The sequence below is a fragment of the Ammospiza nelsoni genome, chromosome 2 (assembly GCF_027579445.1).
Source record: "Ammospiza nelsoni isolate bAmmNel1 chromosome 2, bAmmNel1.pri, whole genome shotgun sequence".
Taxonomy (NCBI): domain Eukaryota; kingdom Metazoa; phylum Chordata; class Aves; order Passeriformes; family Passerellidae; genus Ammospiza; species Ammospiza nelsoni.
Window position 1 is genome coordinate 113,989,317 of NC_080634.1, and position 18,668 is coordinate 114,007,984.

Genomic DNA, 18,668 nt, shown 5'->3' on the forward strand with positions numbered 1-18,668 from the left:
CTGGCAGAGTGCAGCAAGGAAATTTGCTTAATTGCTAGAGCAATAATGCTTAATACAAATCATGACACACGAATAAAAGAACAGGAGAAAGGAGCCTCTAGCTGCATAAGGAAAAAGCTCGATGAGATTTTAAAATGTTCCCTTGCATGCATATATGCAGTGTTTTGTACAGTAACCATAAAAATGACATGTTTTATACCTTTCAAGCACAAGCAACCTGTTTTGACTTTGTAGCACTTGGTGAGTCATTAGAGAAACTGATCTTACTAAAAGCTTTGCTATTTCTCTTGTTCTGAGATCCCTGAAAATAAAGGCTTGGGTAAGATACAAGCTGCAAAAACAAAATAATGTCCATTCTCATTGTCTCCTCATCTTTGCAATGTGCAGACTTGGGCATCCAGCTTGCCCTTCCTTTGCCATCCAGGACAAATCCAGGCTCCAGAGCTGCTCATCTGAGGTGGAGCCCCACTGTACACAGATTAAGCTTCCTCCTTTCCTGCAAGTGCATGTGCAGGGGAAATGAGGGTATCTTTTTGCTTATAGACTCAGACAATGGATGATCTGGTGTAGCTGGTGTCTGTGATGACATCTGGCTGAGCTCACTCCACCTGCCCACCCACCACGTCTGGCCCATGACACTCCTGGCCACACTAAGCCTCTGGAGCTGGAGTTGCAGATCCGGGCACCATGCCTATCACAGGTCCCTTGGCTCATCCCCTGCCTGGGACCTGCCTGCTGGCCCCTTGTGCCCCTGGTGTGTGCCACTCTGAGCCCTGGACACTACCACAGCTGATGCAGAACTTCCCTTTGCAGCTGAGCTCGGCAGGGGAACAGAAGAAATTAGAGCAAGAAGACAGAGACACCAGAAAGCCTTTCACAGCATTGCTCTCCATAAGAATCAACCAACAGAAGTGAAGGCAATTTACAGGAGGAAAAGCAACAACTAACCTATAAATAAAGTACTGCATTCCTTCTCAATGTATTTTCCCCCCAAGCAATCAATTAATGTTTCTGCAACAAAGAGATTATCAGCTCCTGTGAGTGGGAAAGGAGGGGTCTGATGTGAGAGTGAGGGGGCTCTGCTGCACATGACACACTGCAGAAAGAAGCACCTCTCCTGCAAGATGCAGCACATTGCAGCCAATAAATGGGAGACAATCCTGCACTGAGGAATCTTCTTACCTCTGAATCCAAACATCTTTGAGTTTTATTTACTTGTTTTTGAAGTCTGAACAAACAGCTGTTTGTGCAAAGAGGCTGCAGGGTATTCATTTGCTTTGTTGTTCATGCCTTCAATCTTCCTCTGGCTGGTTGTGAACAGTATTTTGCTGCTAAGTATCAGTGGACTCTTTCATGGTGTCTGAAAGCTTGTCAATAAAAATAACTGCAACAAGAAAAGAACAGCTTTCCTATCGTGCAGCACTTTCAAGTTATCTCTTGATAGCGAGCGGTCAGATGTCGCCACTATAAAACCACAGATTTCTGGGATAATGTATAACCCGAACAATAAATCCAGTATTGTATTCCTAGTCTTTCACATCAGATATGCAGGGCCTGGTGTCACTGCTTTTCCCTTCGGTTTAACCAGGGTTGGTCTGTCTGCTTAAGCTGAATGTTCTTCTTACTCCTACTCCTTTCTAAAACTAACCCACTTCATCTGCTGCCTGAATAAAAAGCTTCGCGTTAGTCACGACATCTTCCTGCACTGTTTTATTCACAAAGTTTGACAGAAAAATACACGTTATGAAACCAACTTTTAATGCTTGATGGAAATAGGTCCGAACCTGCCTGGGCAGCTGTCCTGTGAAAACTGAAGGCAGCATTAAGAGCAACATTTTCACCTGCTTGATGTGTTGGCAGGCTTGGGTCACCCACTGATCAGACCAAAGATGTTCATGATGGGTGGGCCAGAGATCCTTCAAAACCAGCACCTGACCTTTGACAGTGGTCAGTAGTAGGTGTCTCAGGGCAGAGGAGGACAAATAAGTCGTGGTGGGAATCACGTTGATTCCTCAACCTGCTGCCTCAAGCCAGATGTTGTGCTCACAGTTTTAGCAGCTCAGCAAACATTTTTCATTTTGTGTTTTGGTCATTGCTTCATAAAGCAATTCAGACTTTCCACTCCATAGCATCCTATGAGTAAAACATATCCAATGATCTGATTTATGCATTGATCCACTTTCTTAATTTCCTTCAGATCTTTAGTCTGATAACACTAGAAGATGCTGCCCAGAGAGGCTGTAGGATCTGCATCCTACATTCAAAACCAAGGAAGACAAATCCTGAGCTAAGCTGGAGGTGCTTAGAGAGAGGTTGTGACCAGATTATGTCCAGGCATTCCTTTCAACCTTAATCATCCTGCCTTTGTAACTTGTCAGGGTGTTCACCCCCCTTTTTTAACAAGTAATACTGAAACAGTTCTTTCTTCACTTTCTTCTTACCCATCAACCACATCATTGATCATCCCATGAAGGACCAAAAACCAAGAGCCCGTTTCTGCCCTTGCCAGGTCTGTTTTCCAGACTCCAGGGTGATTATTCTGCTTTGCCTCTCCCCTTAGAAAAGGTTGAGGTGCCCTGTACCTTCACTCAACCTTGCTGCCCTTCTCTCAATCTTTATTAATTCAACTTCTTCCTTTCTAAGGGAGGGAGGAAGGACCAGAACTCTTTGCAGAGTTTAGGAGGTGAGCAAATCCTGCTTTTTCTACTGTGGGAAAATGGTCTATCCAGACTACTATAAACTTCTTGTGATAACCCCAGTCTGGTCAACTTTGCAGAGCCATGAAACAGCATTTTCCCCATGGTACTTTCAGACTCCTATTTCTCTCTTCTAAAGTAATTCTTGATCGTAGTCCCATCTTACAGCACCCTCACTCCTCTCCTTTCTCCTCTTCATTCTTGCATTTCTCCAGCAGTCAGGGCAACACTGGTGTTTGTGGGGCTCTAGGGAAGCCAAGCAGTCTCAGCAAGAGCTTCCATCACACCAGGAAGCTCTGGCTTGAAGGGAAAGGCTGTGGCTCCTTGGCAGCCTCAGTCACTGTGTCTTCTGGCCACCACAGCCACTTCTGCTGTCCTGTCCACCACCCTGCCCCTCTCCTGCAGCACCTTGGGACACCATGAATGTCATACCACATTTCAGAACCCTCCTTATCTCCACAAACAAAAGTCACAGGAAGCTTTCTTCCATGTTAACACCTTAAAACGGCTCCACAAAGGAGCAGAGAACATCCAGGCCAGTGCAGGGGATGGAGGGAATAGAGTGGGGCTGAAGGAGAGGGGCAGATGATGGCACTGCACTGCAGAGGAAGCTGTTCCATCAGCTGAGGCTGCTGTGGGACAGCAGCTGTTCTCACACTGCTCAGAGAGGAGCCCCTGGAAGCTCAGAGACTGAGGAAGGAAGCTGCTAATGAGCATCTTTCCTTCTTCCCTTTCTCACATGCCAAAGTACAATTCTTTTAATGGCAAAAGATAATAACTATGAGATGTTATGATTACACCACACGTTATTTTCCCCCAGCAAATCTTTGCTGGCTTTACATAAAGTCTGTCCTCACAAGGCTGTGTGAGGTATCTAACACTGAAAGCAGAAGGCTGTCTTACAGAGAAATAAGGTGAAGTTCAGGGATGTAAAACTGTGGGGTTGAGTTCATGAGATCTATTAGGAGCAGTCAAGAAACAAGACTTAAAGGTCTGTCTCAGACTTATTAATGTTTTTAACCACTAGAAAAGTTCTTGTACAGAAGGAAGCATTTTTCCATGCAATACAGCTGGGGAAGAGATTGAGGAAAAGCCTGATGCATGTCTGAAGGAGACTCATAATTTCTTTTCATGTTTTTCAAGTATCTTATCAATAGCATTATCTTTTAGTATCCAGAGCCTTACCTTAACTTTCTCATCCCTAAGTAGGATGACTCAAGTTAGATGCCCTCACACAGACTGGAAAGACAATTTTCTGTCTGGGTCAGACTATTCCTCTTTTACATATCACATTTTACATCCCTTTTACATATCTTCTGAAATCCCTCCAGACTTCTCTTCAGAAATCTGAAAAAGATAAGCCCTGCTCTTGTAATATATAGTAATGGGACATCCTCCTCCCAGCCAAGGTTCTTTGCTCTCCAGCTATGGCCCCTGCTAGCAATCTTCATGAGCTTGAGTGAGGAAAGCTTTTCAAAATTTTAGTACTTCTGTCCCTGTTCAGGAAAGCACTGCAGACAGGAACATTTGAACTCACTTGCAAACCCTCCGTACTCTCAGTGAGCTGTTGTAGAAAATGAGTGTCATACCCACAAGGGCAACAAAGCAGAGGAAGAGCAACAAATCTGGTAGGACTTTCATGTTTTATGAGGTTTTCAATGGTTGATATTTTTATATCATATGACTTCAAAAATGATATTTGTTCATGTAATTAGAGACTGTACTGTCCCAAAGCAGACAAATTGAGACTCTGTGTGCAACACAAAATTGTTGTTTCCTTGTATTTGCTTACAATACGTTCCTAATGCATTCTATTATAGGTTTATTTTACCCATCTTATTCAATATTCCAACATATTTTAAAAGGTAAAGAAAAAAAAAGTTAAGAGAGGAAAATATAAAGCTAAATTTCTAACAACTATGGCAATGACCATCCTACATATCTCAAAGAAGGTTTTTCTGCATGCTCTGGACGTTACAATCACAAGACAACATCAGCAACAACTATTTCTAGCTTTGCAGAACCTGTTCACTGTCTGAACTGCCATGCCATCAGGAACTTAGACTGTCCCACCAAACACTTCCCACCAGTCAATCTCCAAGTGAATTAAGAAGATAGGCAATTCTTACTGAACCATTTCACAGTCACACAAATATACTAGTTCCCTAAAAATTGGAAGGAGATACCTTAAGGAGAGAGGTCAGGAGCACTAAAGTCATGGAACAGCACAAGGCTCACTTAAACCCCAAATGATGGTGATGGCTCCCATTACTCCTCCAAAAGGAGCAGACAATGACAAATCAGATTTCAGTTTCATTTTGATTTCAGGCTGTCCTCCACGTAACTGCATATTGCACCTCCTGTAAGAAAAAGCAAGAACTTCAATTAGGCTGTTCCAGGAAGGCCTTGTCCTGAAGCTTTGCAGGGAAGACGGCTGTAGAAATTGTTTTTCTGTGACAAGAATATGATGTGCAGAGCAGCAAGCTTGGCTCCAGAACCCAGTGAAAAGGCAGGATGCGGGAATTGCCTCCCACTCTGGCCATGAACCCAGAACCACATCCTCTCTCTTGGGAATGACCCACTGTTTTTCCTCTGTTGCTTACTACAGACCATGGGGATGGCTGACATCCCACTGGAGTTTGTAGGGAATTGTTTACCCTGTCATGAATACCATGTCTAGGCAAAATGGGACTTTATAGCAGCCCACAAGTAGTGAAATGCCAGCCTCTGTAGCCTGAGTGCAGAGATGCACTCCTGCTCTTCGCATCCTGCTGCAGTGCTCTGCTTCTGGTAGCTCAATCCTGTGCTCTCCAAAACAAAGAAATACTACTGCAACCACTTCCCTGACACTCTTAACAATGGTCTTTTCATATCCCCCATATTAAATCTGATGAGATGGCTTTGCTTAGACCTGTACACTCATATACATATTTTCATGCTGAGATAACATTTAATAAGCTCAGTCCTGCCTAGTTGAACAATTTCTATCCAGCAGGCATTGCTCAGGTAGGTTCACAAACCTTGAAAGGGGTTACCTGGATACCTTTCATTATTATGGCAGCATCCCTAGTCAATAGGGAATCACAGTTGGAATTCAAACAGTGCTATGATCATTCCCATCTTCCCATATCAGCAATCCCACTAAAGCCCAGAGTGAATCTGCCCTAAGGTGTGGACCTGGTGAGCATTCAATACCATCAGCATTCAGTGAGCAGCTTGAGCAAGCTCTGGGGGAGCTCAATTTCTACAGTGAGCACTGCTCCCCCTAAAAAAGGACAAAACTCCATGAAGAACAAGCCTTTTACAGCTGTGATGCAGTTGTGCTCTCAGCTATTCTAGCAAAAGGATGAAGCCCAGAACAGTCATAGTTGACAGTATAAATTAATCCCTCTTAATATTTGCCTTGCAGGTTAATCGCAAATGCCACTAACCTACATATGTTTGAAAACAATCAACTGGTGTCTATTTCAATAGTGGTTGTGTATGCTCTAGAATCAATTTTCCCTATTTGTACTCTCTTCCATGCCTTCATGAGTTTAATCACCTTATTAAAAATGTGCAAGAACTATAAATAAGAGAAAAAGCAAACCTTTCAGCCATGAGGCTGAGTGGAGACATGTATATCAGTGAACACATTTCCTGAGTAATAGCACACTACACAGCTTGTAAAATGCAATTATGCTGTAGCAACTCTTATCAGGAAACATATTTACACTGATTTCTTGTGGCAATAGATCAAAGAACTTATTTTACTGACTTATATCTGTATTTAGTTGTACAGCAGTTTCTTACATAAATAAGCAAATTGTCTTCCTTTTTCTGAATAATTTCCTACTAATGGACAGCAGTTTTCCTGACATAGATGCTTTGCAAAGATTAATTTTTGAAGGCTAAAACTGGTGTTTGAATTTAAAATAACTCATGGTTGGAAAATTGCAGATGTGTGGAACACTGGCTGTCTGTAGAGGAAAAGAGAAGCAGTACACACAATGAGGCCACCATCCTGAGAAGACATGAGCAGGTGGCCTTGTCACAGAAATAGAGATTTTTTTCTCCTGTCCATTTTCTCCTTTGTCTCTACCTACCCACAAAACTGCCTAAAAAAGTATAACTAATATTCATCCAGAAGAGGAGGACCAAGGAGCATGTAAGGCAGACAATTCCTGGCTCCTATTCCCTTAGTAACCAGAGGTGTGTGGAATTTACTTCCCAACCATCCAATCAGACTTCCATCGAGACAGGGCCTCCAGTACAGATGAGCAGCTCATGGTGACTCCTTTGTGGGAGATTTTAAATATTTTGCTTCCATTCTGCTTTTAAAAACCATTACTAGCTGTATAAGGGCACCACACATGGGACAGGTCACTTCTGGGCTGCTGGCCTCCGTGCAGCCCTGCTCATTTAGGGGCCCTGACTTGTTTGGCTGCTTCAGCACAGACAGGAATACCGGCAAGAACATTTGCAGGTCTTAGCAGCATGTTCCAGGCAGCATCAGCTGTGGTGTTCTATGATTAGTTGTGCCAAGACCAGCTGGGATGAGAAGTGGAGACAAAGGATTGAAGTTTTTTTGAGGGCTGACTGAGAGGGTCCACAGAGCAGCCCAAAGAACCAGTCCTTTGACCTCCTATTCTCTAGAGCTGCTATGGAAATTTTAACAAAAGACCCCTTTTTTTTTTTTTTTTTTTTTTTTACAAAATGTGGGCTTGCTAAAAAATAGAGAATCTTATGGAAATACAGATGTTAAAACAAAACTTCTGGCATAAAACCCAGCTTGTGTCACTTTAGGAGACAATATGTGTCAAGGCTGCAGGAGCTGATGTAGGGATTTCAATTTCAGGTTTAGGTGTTCTCCTTACCAGTGTTGTTTGTTATAAATGAAAAAGCATCTTCTCCAAGCCCGCCCACTGGAGAAGTTTCCACTTTTTATAAATAAAAAATATTTGGCTCAGGAGCAAGCATCTGAGTGCCCCTCATCCTAGAGCAGTGCTCAAACCCACACAGACAACATCTCTTGGAGGAGCACAAGCAACTTCTATGGCCAGACCCATTTAAGGAGAGCCATCACAGAGCAGCTGATGGAGTGGTGTCAGGGGAATCTCTCCTGGTGTGAGAAACCCAGATCAAGCCAAGGAAGGGTTTAAATCTGTTTCTCCAATAACCCCAATGTGAAAAACAAGCACCAGGCTACCACTTGCTCTTTTCCCTATTTTGAGAAGACTTTTAGAGTTCTGCTTCATGCCAGAGAAGCATGGAAACATTACCCAGCCAACTCTGCTGCCTAAATTTGTTCTTGAAAATGGCAACTAGTTACAATTAGATTTCCTTAGATGAGTTTGAAACCAGGTGGGCAAAATGATAAATCTTGCATTATCTTGCAATAATTACAGTTAATTCATTATAGGTAACCCCAAAATGCAGGTCATTTATTTGTGATAGCTCCTCTTTTGGGCAAGGAGTTTTTTATGTCTGGGACAGTTTTCATTTAGGTGGAAAAATAAGTTGCTTAACTTGTTTAAATTAATAACATGGAGAAAGAGAGTAATCAGTGCAAGTCCACATTGGGAAGGAACCCTGTGGAACTAAAAGAGTTTTAGATGCCAGGATAACCAAAAGATCACCTGCAAGCTTCACAAACCCCTAAACTCAACTAGTCTGTGAGTATTATGGGGAAAGACATGACACATTTATTACTGAATTGCTTGTGGAGGCTGATCTGTGTCAGCAGACACTGCCATGGGGCTGGCTGCCCTGTCATTTCCTACAGAGGTGCTCACAAGTCTCTGAATGACACTGAGGGAATTGTTCAGGAGCATCACACATGTCCCATTAATTCCAGGAGGAGATGTGTCACTGCACTGCACTCTTTTAGAAATTTTCCATCATTACTTACGTTGTCTAAGTATTTTGCATTTTCAATGAGTGATGAGCACAGAAGTAGAATAAAAACTGATTATGGTTAACATCTGATCTTGCAGAATGTTTTAAGATGTCAGTTTTACTTGAAAGAAGGAAAGAAGCTTCCAAAGGCAAGCATGGTTTGGGTGAAGAGTAGGTTATGTCTGTACCTACCCATACCAGGTGAAATTCCCTTCTAGCATTGCTCTGGGAGGAAGGTTGGTTTAAGAGGTTGGTTTATTGACTGATTGTTTCCTCTAGCCTGGGAAATTTCAATATTTGCATGATGGACCCAGAAACCTATACCCTGGAGGAACAGGAGTAATTTCCCAGTTTAAGGGTTCTGCAGCCACAGAGAAACACTGAAGAACAGTTCAAATCATTGGACTCAATTTCTCTGAGAATAAGGAAAGGCAAATATGGGCCAGTGGATTTAAGTAAGTGGAAAACAATGAAAACTTGGTTTACAGACTTGGTTTAGACTTGATTTACAAACACTTGCCAAGTTGTTTTGGTTTAAAAACAAAAAGCAGTCACTTTAGCTCATTATCATGTCTGGCCATGCTCCCCTCATGCAACATCTCACACTAGACTTTACTGTTGTTATTATTAACTTGACTAAAGATATTTTTTGGGAAAAATACTCCCAACTACCAAAACATTTTAAAAAGTATTAGGTACTGCTTTTGATAAAAAAGTGATGTTTAAAGGAACTGTTAATCCATATGTGCTTTGAAATATGTTAATATGATTTAACGAATGTATTTTGAAAGTACCACCATTTATTTTCTCAGTCCACCTATGCTCTGTGGGAATTAATGAAAAGAAAGGTAGAATGCCAAGATACTGAAATATAAGCCAATGGATGCTGATGGATCTAGTGGTCCCTAAGAGGCCTCTGCTGACCACACTGGCTGCAGTCCTTTTACATTGAGACTGTGGTGAAAAACAGGGTCTTTGATGTGCTGAGCTAAATAATGTCAGGGAAACTGCAGCCTTTTTTGGAGACCAGCACCCAGCATTTGTAGTAACCAGGTTGCTCATTTTACATGTACTAGCTTACTAAGTAAAGTAAATTAAAGGCTGAGGTGGCAACAACGATAAGCAGCAAATTTGTTTGTTCAGTAGGGAGCTGAAACGTGTCGGCTCATGCTTTGATGAAGTTAAATTGAGAGGTTTCAAAGTACACACAGGAAATGCTCCAACAGATTAACTTTGTCCCTGGAGGTTCGTCCCAGTCACTTTTCAGCCTTCTGCACTCTGTTATCTGTTTCAGCAATTCTGTAACTTTAACCTCAGAGAATCCACAGAGAAAAGTGACAGTGTTAAAGGTCAAGGGTTGACTTCTAGCATGATGGGCATAATGTCTTGGTCTTAAGAGACAGGCTATTGGGCAGGTTTTGGTTCTTAACAAAAAGGAAGGGGGAAAAAAGGAGAGGAAATGGAAAATTAAGTGGTTTTTAAAATCATTTGCTTTAAATGCAGTAAAGGTGGTAAATCATTACTGCAAACCAGTATCCCCACATGCTGTGGAGATCAGTACATTGAAGCCTGGCTGCTGAAAGACCAGAGCCTCAAACTAAATTGTCTGCAGTTGAAGGAAGGAAACAGCTTTCCCTGAAATGCTCCCCATGGACAGGTGTCTATAAATAAACACTTTTCCTAAAAGTGGGTTTTCCTCTGTCTGAAATGGTGCCTGTTCACACTGCAGCCAACCTCTCTGTGAGCAGGTTATTTTCACAAAGCTTGTAGGAACTTGATTTTCTTTGAGAGATCAATGGGTTGAAATTTGTCAATAGGTTCAAAAGATTTCGGGGGTGTGGAAGTGACGAAGATACAAGCACACGCAGCAGGATTGCATAAGCCTCATTTCTGCAGGAATCAGGGAAAAAAGTTGCAGCAATATTAAAAAAAATCTGAGCAGGCATAATTCCTAAAAAAATGCCAGTAGCTAGCCAAGACTTCATTTTTGCTGAGGGCAAAAGGAAAGGGGAGAGCTGTCATTTTCCGCAGTATTTTAGTATTTTAGCCTGTGACATCTTTTTTTGAGAAGTGAGGACATTTCACAGATAAAAACCACTTCTTTCTGAAATAAGGAATGTGGAATCTTCTTATCCTATCGGGGAACAATAAAATCTCCTGAAATTAGTAGATGAGATAGCTTTTTTTTTTTTCTGTTGCTAATAATGCTGTTCAGCAACAGATCTGTTCATGGAACTCAGTGCTGCTTGTGCTGGCTCTCATTCACCATACACAGTGTTTAAAGCTGGCAAGTTATTTCACTGTTAGGGGTATCAGTGCAAACACAACTACACAAACCACAGAGGAACCTACATCTGCATGATGAAATAGTCTCCATGGCTATAAGACTTCTGAGTGTCCAAGCCTGACCCTAAAGGGACCTAACTGGCAAAATCCCACTCTAGTTAATAAACCTGAATTAGCACGGTTAGTACACAGCATCTCAAGGGGAATTCAGAAGATAATGTCTATAAAACCACTTACAAAAAAAGTCAGCTGAGATGGGTTTCTAATATATTTGAAAAAATTCTAGTATATTTGAAAAATAGCATAATACTCTAAGAATATTAAAGGCAGAAATTTTGCAGTATTTAAGAACATAAGAATTTCTTATTTTATTGATGACCTATGGCACCACAGAAGCCGAGAGTTATTTTCTCATCAATACAGGACCAGCTAGAAAATCCTGCTGCTTGGCAGAGCACAACCCTTAACCCAGGGAAGTGACCTATTGACTGAAAAACAACAGCAAATCTAAGTGGTCTGCTAACCCAGTTAATTTGTTCTATTTCCCTATTGTTGAAGTTAAATGTTAGAAACTTCAAGCATAATCTCAAAATCCAAATTTTAAGGATAACCTCAAAATCCCAAAAATATTTGCTTCTCTGCATTTTCAGTTCAGCTTTGTGTTTAAACAGAATTGTCTTCCTATGTATCTTCTAGACTTTAAATCCTGTCACTGGTAAGGTATTTCCCTTTAAAGAAGAACACTTGAACAAACAAGAAATTTCCCCTCTCTGTGACAACTTGGGACACTGACCATGGGTGCTGCTCATTGCTGTGCCCAGGGTGATGTGCTGTGGCATGAAGAGCTTGGTTAAAATTCAAGAGTTGCTGCACATTTCCCCTCCTCTTTAATACCTTTATTTGCACTCCTCTCTGCACAGCCTTCTGGACAATCCCTTTGTGCTTACGATTTTCCTGACCCCTTCATTATCCTACATTAACTTCTTGTTAAAGACCTTCCTGCTGGGAAACCTAGAAACTTTCTTCCTTCCCTCAGTGAGATCTTAACTTAGAAAGAACAGTTATAGCAATAATCCAATTTAGGGAAGAAAAAATAAGACAGCAGCTCAGCCATGCTATTCAGCACTGAAACTTTTTTTCTTTTCAACCTTCTTAAGTTTTTCACTTTTTTTAGGAATGGAAGCAGTGTGGAGCAGAAATTTTGTTCTCATTTTTGTTGAAAATACATAATACTAGTTATTCATGCAAAAGCAGTTCTAAATTTAAGCAAAAATAAACCATAACCTGAAATCCATTTTTATTTTTTAGAGCTAGCAATCACTCCAGACAATTCAGCGCAATTTTGACTGAAGTGCACCAGCTTAGCTTTTTACTTGAGATGGATCAAAAATACTCCCCAAATAAACTTTCCTACAGTATTTCCAGCACAGCCTTCAAAAGAGCCAGAGACAAAAAAGAATCTTCGAAGTCTGCTGCACTGAGGCAGGAGGTCAAAGTGCTCACACAAATTGGTAAAGAAGTCATGTTTTATCAGTGACACTGCAATTACGTACGTTTGATTTCAGTTTGTAGGACAAGGTCCTCTCATTGATGGAGAAGCCACCAGGCATGCAAAGAAAGGGATCTTTGTGTGAGGAGCAGCAGCACATGACAGATATCCTTGTGACCGGCTGGCTGACGCAGCCCAGGCTGCCCAGGCTCAGGCTCTCCCTGCTCTCGCTTGTTCCACCCCAATGGCCGGAGTAAAAAAACAGAAAATAAACCCAAAAAAACCACCCCAAACCAAAAACCAAACCCACAGCCTTTGAAAGAGGTGGCTGTGCTCACGGTTAAAATAAATAGATGATTAGGAAAGAACAAACTGCAGCCCCCTGGGCAGTGCTTGGCCTGGCTGTTCCCTGAACAAGCTTGTTTCTAGATTGCAACAGGTATCTTTCCCAGAGCTGAAGGGTTCTCCAAGGGAGTGATTTCCCTTTTTTTTTTTTTTCCCCTCAGGCATTTCAATAGGAAAGTTAAAAATAAATGAAACGAATCAATGCCTTTTGGCTGCCGCTGTTTCAGCTGGTGCCTCCTGTAGCAAAACACAGGCTTGATATGGTGCCTGAGAGCTCTTCACAAGAGAAAATGGGCTTTTCTACACAAGATTTTACAACTGCAGCTTTCCATCCTTATGACTTTGAGTAATGTTTTGCTTCTGAATGTTTATGCTTTCCAGCTATGAGTGAATACATGAAATAGCTCTTCTGTGCAGTGGGAAGCAACCTAACGAGCCTGAGCTGCACTGAGGGCACTGGAGGAGTTTACAAATGTGTGGAGAGCATGTGCTGAGCAACCCAGGGGAAACCACTCAAGGGAGTCCTCTGACAGAGCTGGGGACAGCACTGTGTCTGGAGCAGAACAGAAAATCAACCTAAGCAAAAAAAGAGGCATCTCAATCTCCAGTTGAATGTAGGTACCTAAATCTCTGGTCTATATTGTAATCTTGTAGGTCTGAGGGAAAATCTATAGGCAAAAGAAGGCAAGCTGGGCTGATCTGGGTTTTACAGGGCCAGTGTCTTACCTTAATTAGGCAGCACAGGAAGTCGATGAGTAGAGGAATAAATAACATGTTCAACCAATACAGAGCTGGGGAAGAAAAAGTCTCCCTGGGGTTAAAATTTTATGAAATTCTTGCTTTTATCTGCTGAGAGAGGCACTTACTGGTTGGGGGCAAAACAACATTGGTGGAGACTGAAGGGGCTGATGATGAGTTTTTGGGAACAGGGTTCAACCCCAACAGTGTCTCCCAAGAAATTCCATTCAGCTCTTGGAGGGAGTGGAAGTTTAGTTCTACCTCCAAGGCAGAAGCTAAAAGAGAGGCTGGAAAGGTGAATTGGTCCATTAGGTACAGAGACTGAAGGAAAAGCTACATGTGCATGAACTGAACAGCCGCTAGGGAATGTCAGGGTGAATGTCACATTTAACAGTGATCCTGAAAAAAGCAAATAATTATCTGAAGAAAGCAAATGGCAGCACAATGTTTGAAAGTCCTGTCATACTAAATATTTTCCTGTGGTTTTGAAAGAATGGAGTGGCACAAGCACCATTAAGAAAAGGCTGCCTACGATCAGAGATCACATAAAGATCAATTCAATTCTGCCCTCAGGCATTTCACAGGAAGCCAGAACATGTTTTGGATAGCAAAATGGGATAAGAGGATTTACATACTGGCCACTGCAGTAAAAAGAGACTCAGAAGAAGAGTACAGCCAGTCTGCTGCTCCACTGGTCAAGGTAAGGGTACAAAGTTCTGCATTCCACAAAATCTATCTCACTGGCCAAAATCTAGTCTGAGAGCACTCAAGAGCAGTCTGTGAGTGGACTGTGCAGGGATAACATTCCACCAAGGATGCAGCCCTTAACAGCCTGCCTGCCAAACAGGAGCAGATGATGAGAGCAGGGCAGGGAACACAGCTCAGCATGCAAGAGATCGAGTACAGGGACTGGGTAGGGAGCAACTCTGCCCTGTGGCCTCCAAGCCTGGTGCACCAGTGACACAGTGACACAATGCCAGCACAGCACGCCTCCACATGGACACCAAAGCTGTGCAGCCTTCCTGGCATGAGAGGATCACAGAATTGGTTCAGAAGAGGGGACATTTGGCTACTGCTCTCTCTAGGAAGACCAGGGCCAGTGGGGTCCACTGGAGGAGGCACTTGAGGTTGGTGAGGGGAGGCACCAGGACTAACACCGAAGGGGCTGTAGTCACCATGAACACCCTCCAGACTGGATGTCCCTCAAAGGGTTTTAGCTTCCCTCTGAGTTCATGTCTGTTGGCCACAGAGGAAAGGAAGTTGTGCCCAGTGGTACCCTGGCCATGCTGGTCAGATATGGGTGCTGGGACACCCTGCTTGACCATCCTCAGGTGGCCACTGTCTCCTTCTGCTTCAGCACTGCCTGCCCAGATTTCCAATCCCGGGGCTTAGCCAGGCAGTGCCCGGGGCATGGGGCCAGCCTGTCTTCTGTCATCAATACCCAGCTGTGGGGTGTTCCTCCACCTCCTTCCAAAACCCCACAGAGGTCTAGCAGACAGGGAAAGCAGCATGAGGCTGGCTAGCCCCAGGCTCCCTGGCCCTTCAAGAGGAAGGCGGCAGGCACTCTTACACCATCTTTCAATAATTTACTAGACAGGCACTAACAGCTTCCCCCTCTGTTGTAACAAGCAAGTCAAAAACAGTAGAGCAGAAGCATCCATCTCTGACATTCCTGCAGGTTTTCTGTAATGGATCACTTTTGATTAATTAGCGAAACAAGTTTGAAACAGCCTGCAGGATACTTGGTGTGTGCTTGTGTCTCAAACTGGAACAGGAAACCAAATTTCTCTCTATAAAACATGAGCATAAAAACTCTGCCCTTATTGTTTCCACTGTCACAGGGGTCCTCCTTTCTTTGCTATCCATGTAGAAAGGAAAAAAATATCTAAAGCATCTTTGCTATTGGACTAGAATTAAAAATGAAAAAAAAATTGTTTTGCTCACCTTTCCCTCTCTCACCTGTGAGCACACAGCCATTGCTTTACAAAATGTAGCACAAACACACAGCATGGCATTTCTCCTGCAGGTTTGCTGTCTAGAGTTTCCTCAGTTAAGCCAGGGACTGGCTTCCTACAGCTGGCTACCAGTTCAACACTTGAAGCACAGCTCATCTTTGACAAACTCCCAACATGCTGAATGTGGTACCAATATCAGCCTGCATGGGCAACACCAGCTCTGGAGTCTCTTGAACAGCAGCACACACTGTGAAGAATATGCTTCAAGATGCTCCTCACTCAGAGAATTTTTGTTAACTTTATTATATATTGCCCAAACTACCATTAAAAAAAAAACTGTTTAAGGACAGCAACTTTCTCCTTTTTTTTTTTTTTTTTTTTCCGAAGGAATTAGTCTGAGGCCTTGCACGCTTTCCCACGCTCGCAGATTGCGGGTTATAAATGCGTGGGAGTAATGCAGTTTCGATCAGTCAGGTAGGTTGGGTTTCTGTTAGCTGCCTGCATACCTTTGAGCCCTATCAGCACACAGTGATCAGTGGAATTCCTGGCATTTTTGTCATAGCATCAGAGGCAGTACTTTACAGAGTAAATACCAATGACCTGCTGTTCTGTCAGGGCTCTGTACTTACCTTTTATTTTCAAGTCAAAGGTTAGGCCTATTTATGTAAATCCTCAGCCATGGGCCAAGTAATCTGACCTCCTGGTTTTCATTCTCCTAATTGTTTCAGGTATTTTTCTTGAAAAGTTTGGTCAGTTAAAGCTTGGGATCTTTTTTTAAGGCGCCTTTGAAGGGCTCTAGGGGCTTTCATAGCCCACCCAGTTTGCAAAGTGGAAACATCAGTGACCTGATGCCCTGGGCACTTATTTAAAATTCATTACCAGGAAATAAGGTTTTGATATATAGCCCCTCTATGGTGAAGAATATCTTAGGGAACATATGCATGCCATTTTTTACTTTGGATTATGTGATCTCTGAAGCCACATAGAGAGGCAACAATAAATTATATTCCTGTTTGCCCTTCATTTCCAATAAGAACGTTTTCAGCTGTAGATAGTTTTGACTTCCCACATGCTGGCCACTGCTTACAATTCCTTTGTTACTTCACGCTTGGCCGTGCTATTTTATTCATAAAAGGGTGTCCAAAGCAGTATAACAAGAAAAAGAAATTTACTGGGTTTTTTTGCAAGCCTTTTCTCTGAGATTCAGACATGCTTATATTCTAAGATTAAAAAGCAAGATGAATATCCTCTGAATAAGAAAGAAATACAGCCAGTTTACTCATATATAGTAGAGTACAACTACTCTAGATTTTGTCCCATCACCCCTGGGCACAGAAGTTACATATTTCCGTATGACCAAAACCAGCCATAGATAGCTCCATAGTGGGAGTAATTCTCTCCCTTCTTCAGGTAAATTAAAACTAGAAACACTTATCAGGTCACCGTTTTCATTTCTGACCATGGGTAAATCGCATAAAATGTATGCTATCACATTTCAGTATTTATTTCTTCCCTAGTCTTCCTCCTGTTAGGTGTCACTTTGAGACATGCAACGGAAAAGAATAATTAATATAATAATAATAATATGTTCTTTAACTAGTGCTGATACCAGAGCTCATGCTACCATCTGAAAGCAGCAGCTCTAAACTGGAATTTGCCTTCTGCATTTTAGATCTGTGGACGCCAAAAGCACAATCAGAGAGCTGAAGTTTCAGCATCTGGGGCACTCATTATGCAGCTTATTCTCCAGGTATATTCCTTTTAATTATTGGAATAGTCACTTGTCTGCTCTTGGTGAAAAAAAAACAGGCTAAGTGAAAAGCACCACTTACTTTATTCACTGCTATGTGCTACTGCCTTGAAATACAATGTTCATTTTTTCAGCCTTCAGGTAACTACAACCTCGTTCTGGGGGGAAAAAATTCCTGCATTCTATACCCAGCAACAGAGGAACACCGAGGAAACATTAAGGAAGTCATTTAAAATTAAACCACATAAGCTGTGTTATGTGTTTTAACATAACATAGATAGAGTTAGCAGAAATTGCTATGGCAAACAGATGAGCAAAAAGGGCACAAAATAATGACAATGGCTGGCAAATGGAAGTAAAGTCAAACTGTCAGAAAAGGTGAAATTTGAGAAGTCCTGAGTCAGGGTCTGGAAAATGCGGAACCCACACTCAAGAGAGAAATTGTACATTGGGACTTTTCCCCACCTCTCCTGATTTCACAGGCTACTTCCCACACTGAGCCACAATTGCTGAATATCTCTGCAGCAACTGCAACTGTTACTTACAAAGCAAATTTTGAAAATACTTTTACTTCCTTTGAACTGACGGAGACATTGTTTGGTAAGGCAAATTCCCAGAGGACACCAGTTGAGACCATGCTCTGAAGCTCTGACCTCTACCAGTTCTATCAAAGTGCAGATTTCTGTTGATACTTGTGGGCCCTATAAAGAAAATGGGAGCAAATCATTACCATCCTGAGGTCTACTTCTTTTCATGCATAGATTCCTTCTAACATTAAATGGATGTGACTTCAGACCCTGCCTATGCCCAGAGGATGAGTGATGATCTTAAGATTCACCAGCATTGGATGAAGCCAAGACATTGGCACCAACCCATTTTTCTTCCCAAGATGAGCCCAAAACAAGTCAGCAATAACTCAATTACATGGCAGGGAGTCTTTGTACCTCTCCATATGCCCCTGTTGTTTTGACCTGAGAAGGAGACATGAGGGTGGTGAGATTTAAGCCTTCCAAGCTGGGAACTGAACAGCATTTCACAGACCCAAATGGGCACATGCTGATGAGTGCAGGAGTCCAGTTAAAGAGTCTACAGTTGGGTAAATGTGGATATAAAATATCCAAGGGGACTGAAGGTCTATGAGTGGATGCAGTGGAGCAGGAGAAAGGAGGAATTGCTGCAAGTTGAAGTTCCCCAAGAGCTCAACCAATCCAAGTCCTGTAATTTCCTTCTCACCCCAGCCACAAATTCCAGCAAGATGTTGTGTGCCAGTACCAGGCCTTGCTATGATCTTACTATGAGCTGGTTCAGGGAGTCAAATCAGGTAAAAAGTAACTCTGCAGAAAAAGCTGAGGCCTGTAAGAAGTTTAGTTCCCTGAACTGGCTCATGACATGACCATGCAAATATCAGTGCTGGCAAGAAGAGAGGGAGCAAGGTGCAAGACCAAACCTCTGACTTGGACCTGAATCAATTTGGACATGAGCCCTTAAATGAAGAGCTAAACTAGTCTGTGTAACGTCACAAACGTGAAATA

The 18,668-nt window shown here is 42.4% G+C and overlaps 1 long non-coding RNA gene across 1 annotated transcript; it reads left to right on the forward strand.

Annotated features, from left to right (window-relative positions):
• The first annotated feature begins 12,709 nt into the window (after window positions 1–12,709).
• On the forward strand, window positions 12,710–15,696 carry LOC132086100 (uncharacterized). Its single transcript, XR_009420355.1, has 4 exons — window positions 12,710–12,787; window positions 13,075–13,307; window positions 14,005–14,131; window positions 15,458–15,696. It is a non-coding gene; the product is annotated as an uncharacterized LOC132086100 (long non-coding RNA).
• The last annotated feature ends 2,972 nt before the right edge of the window (window positions 15,697–18,668 follow it).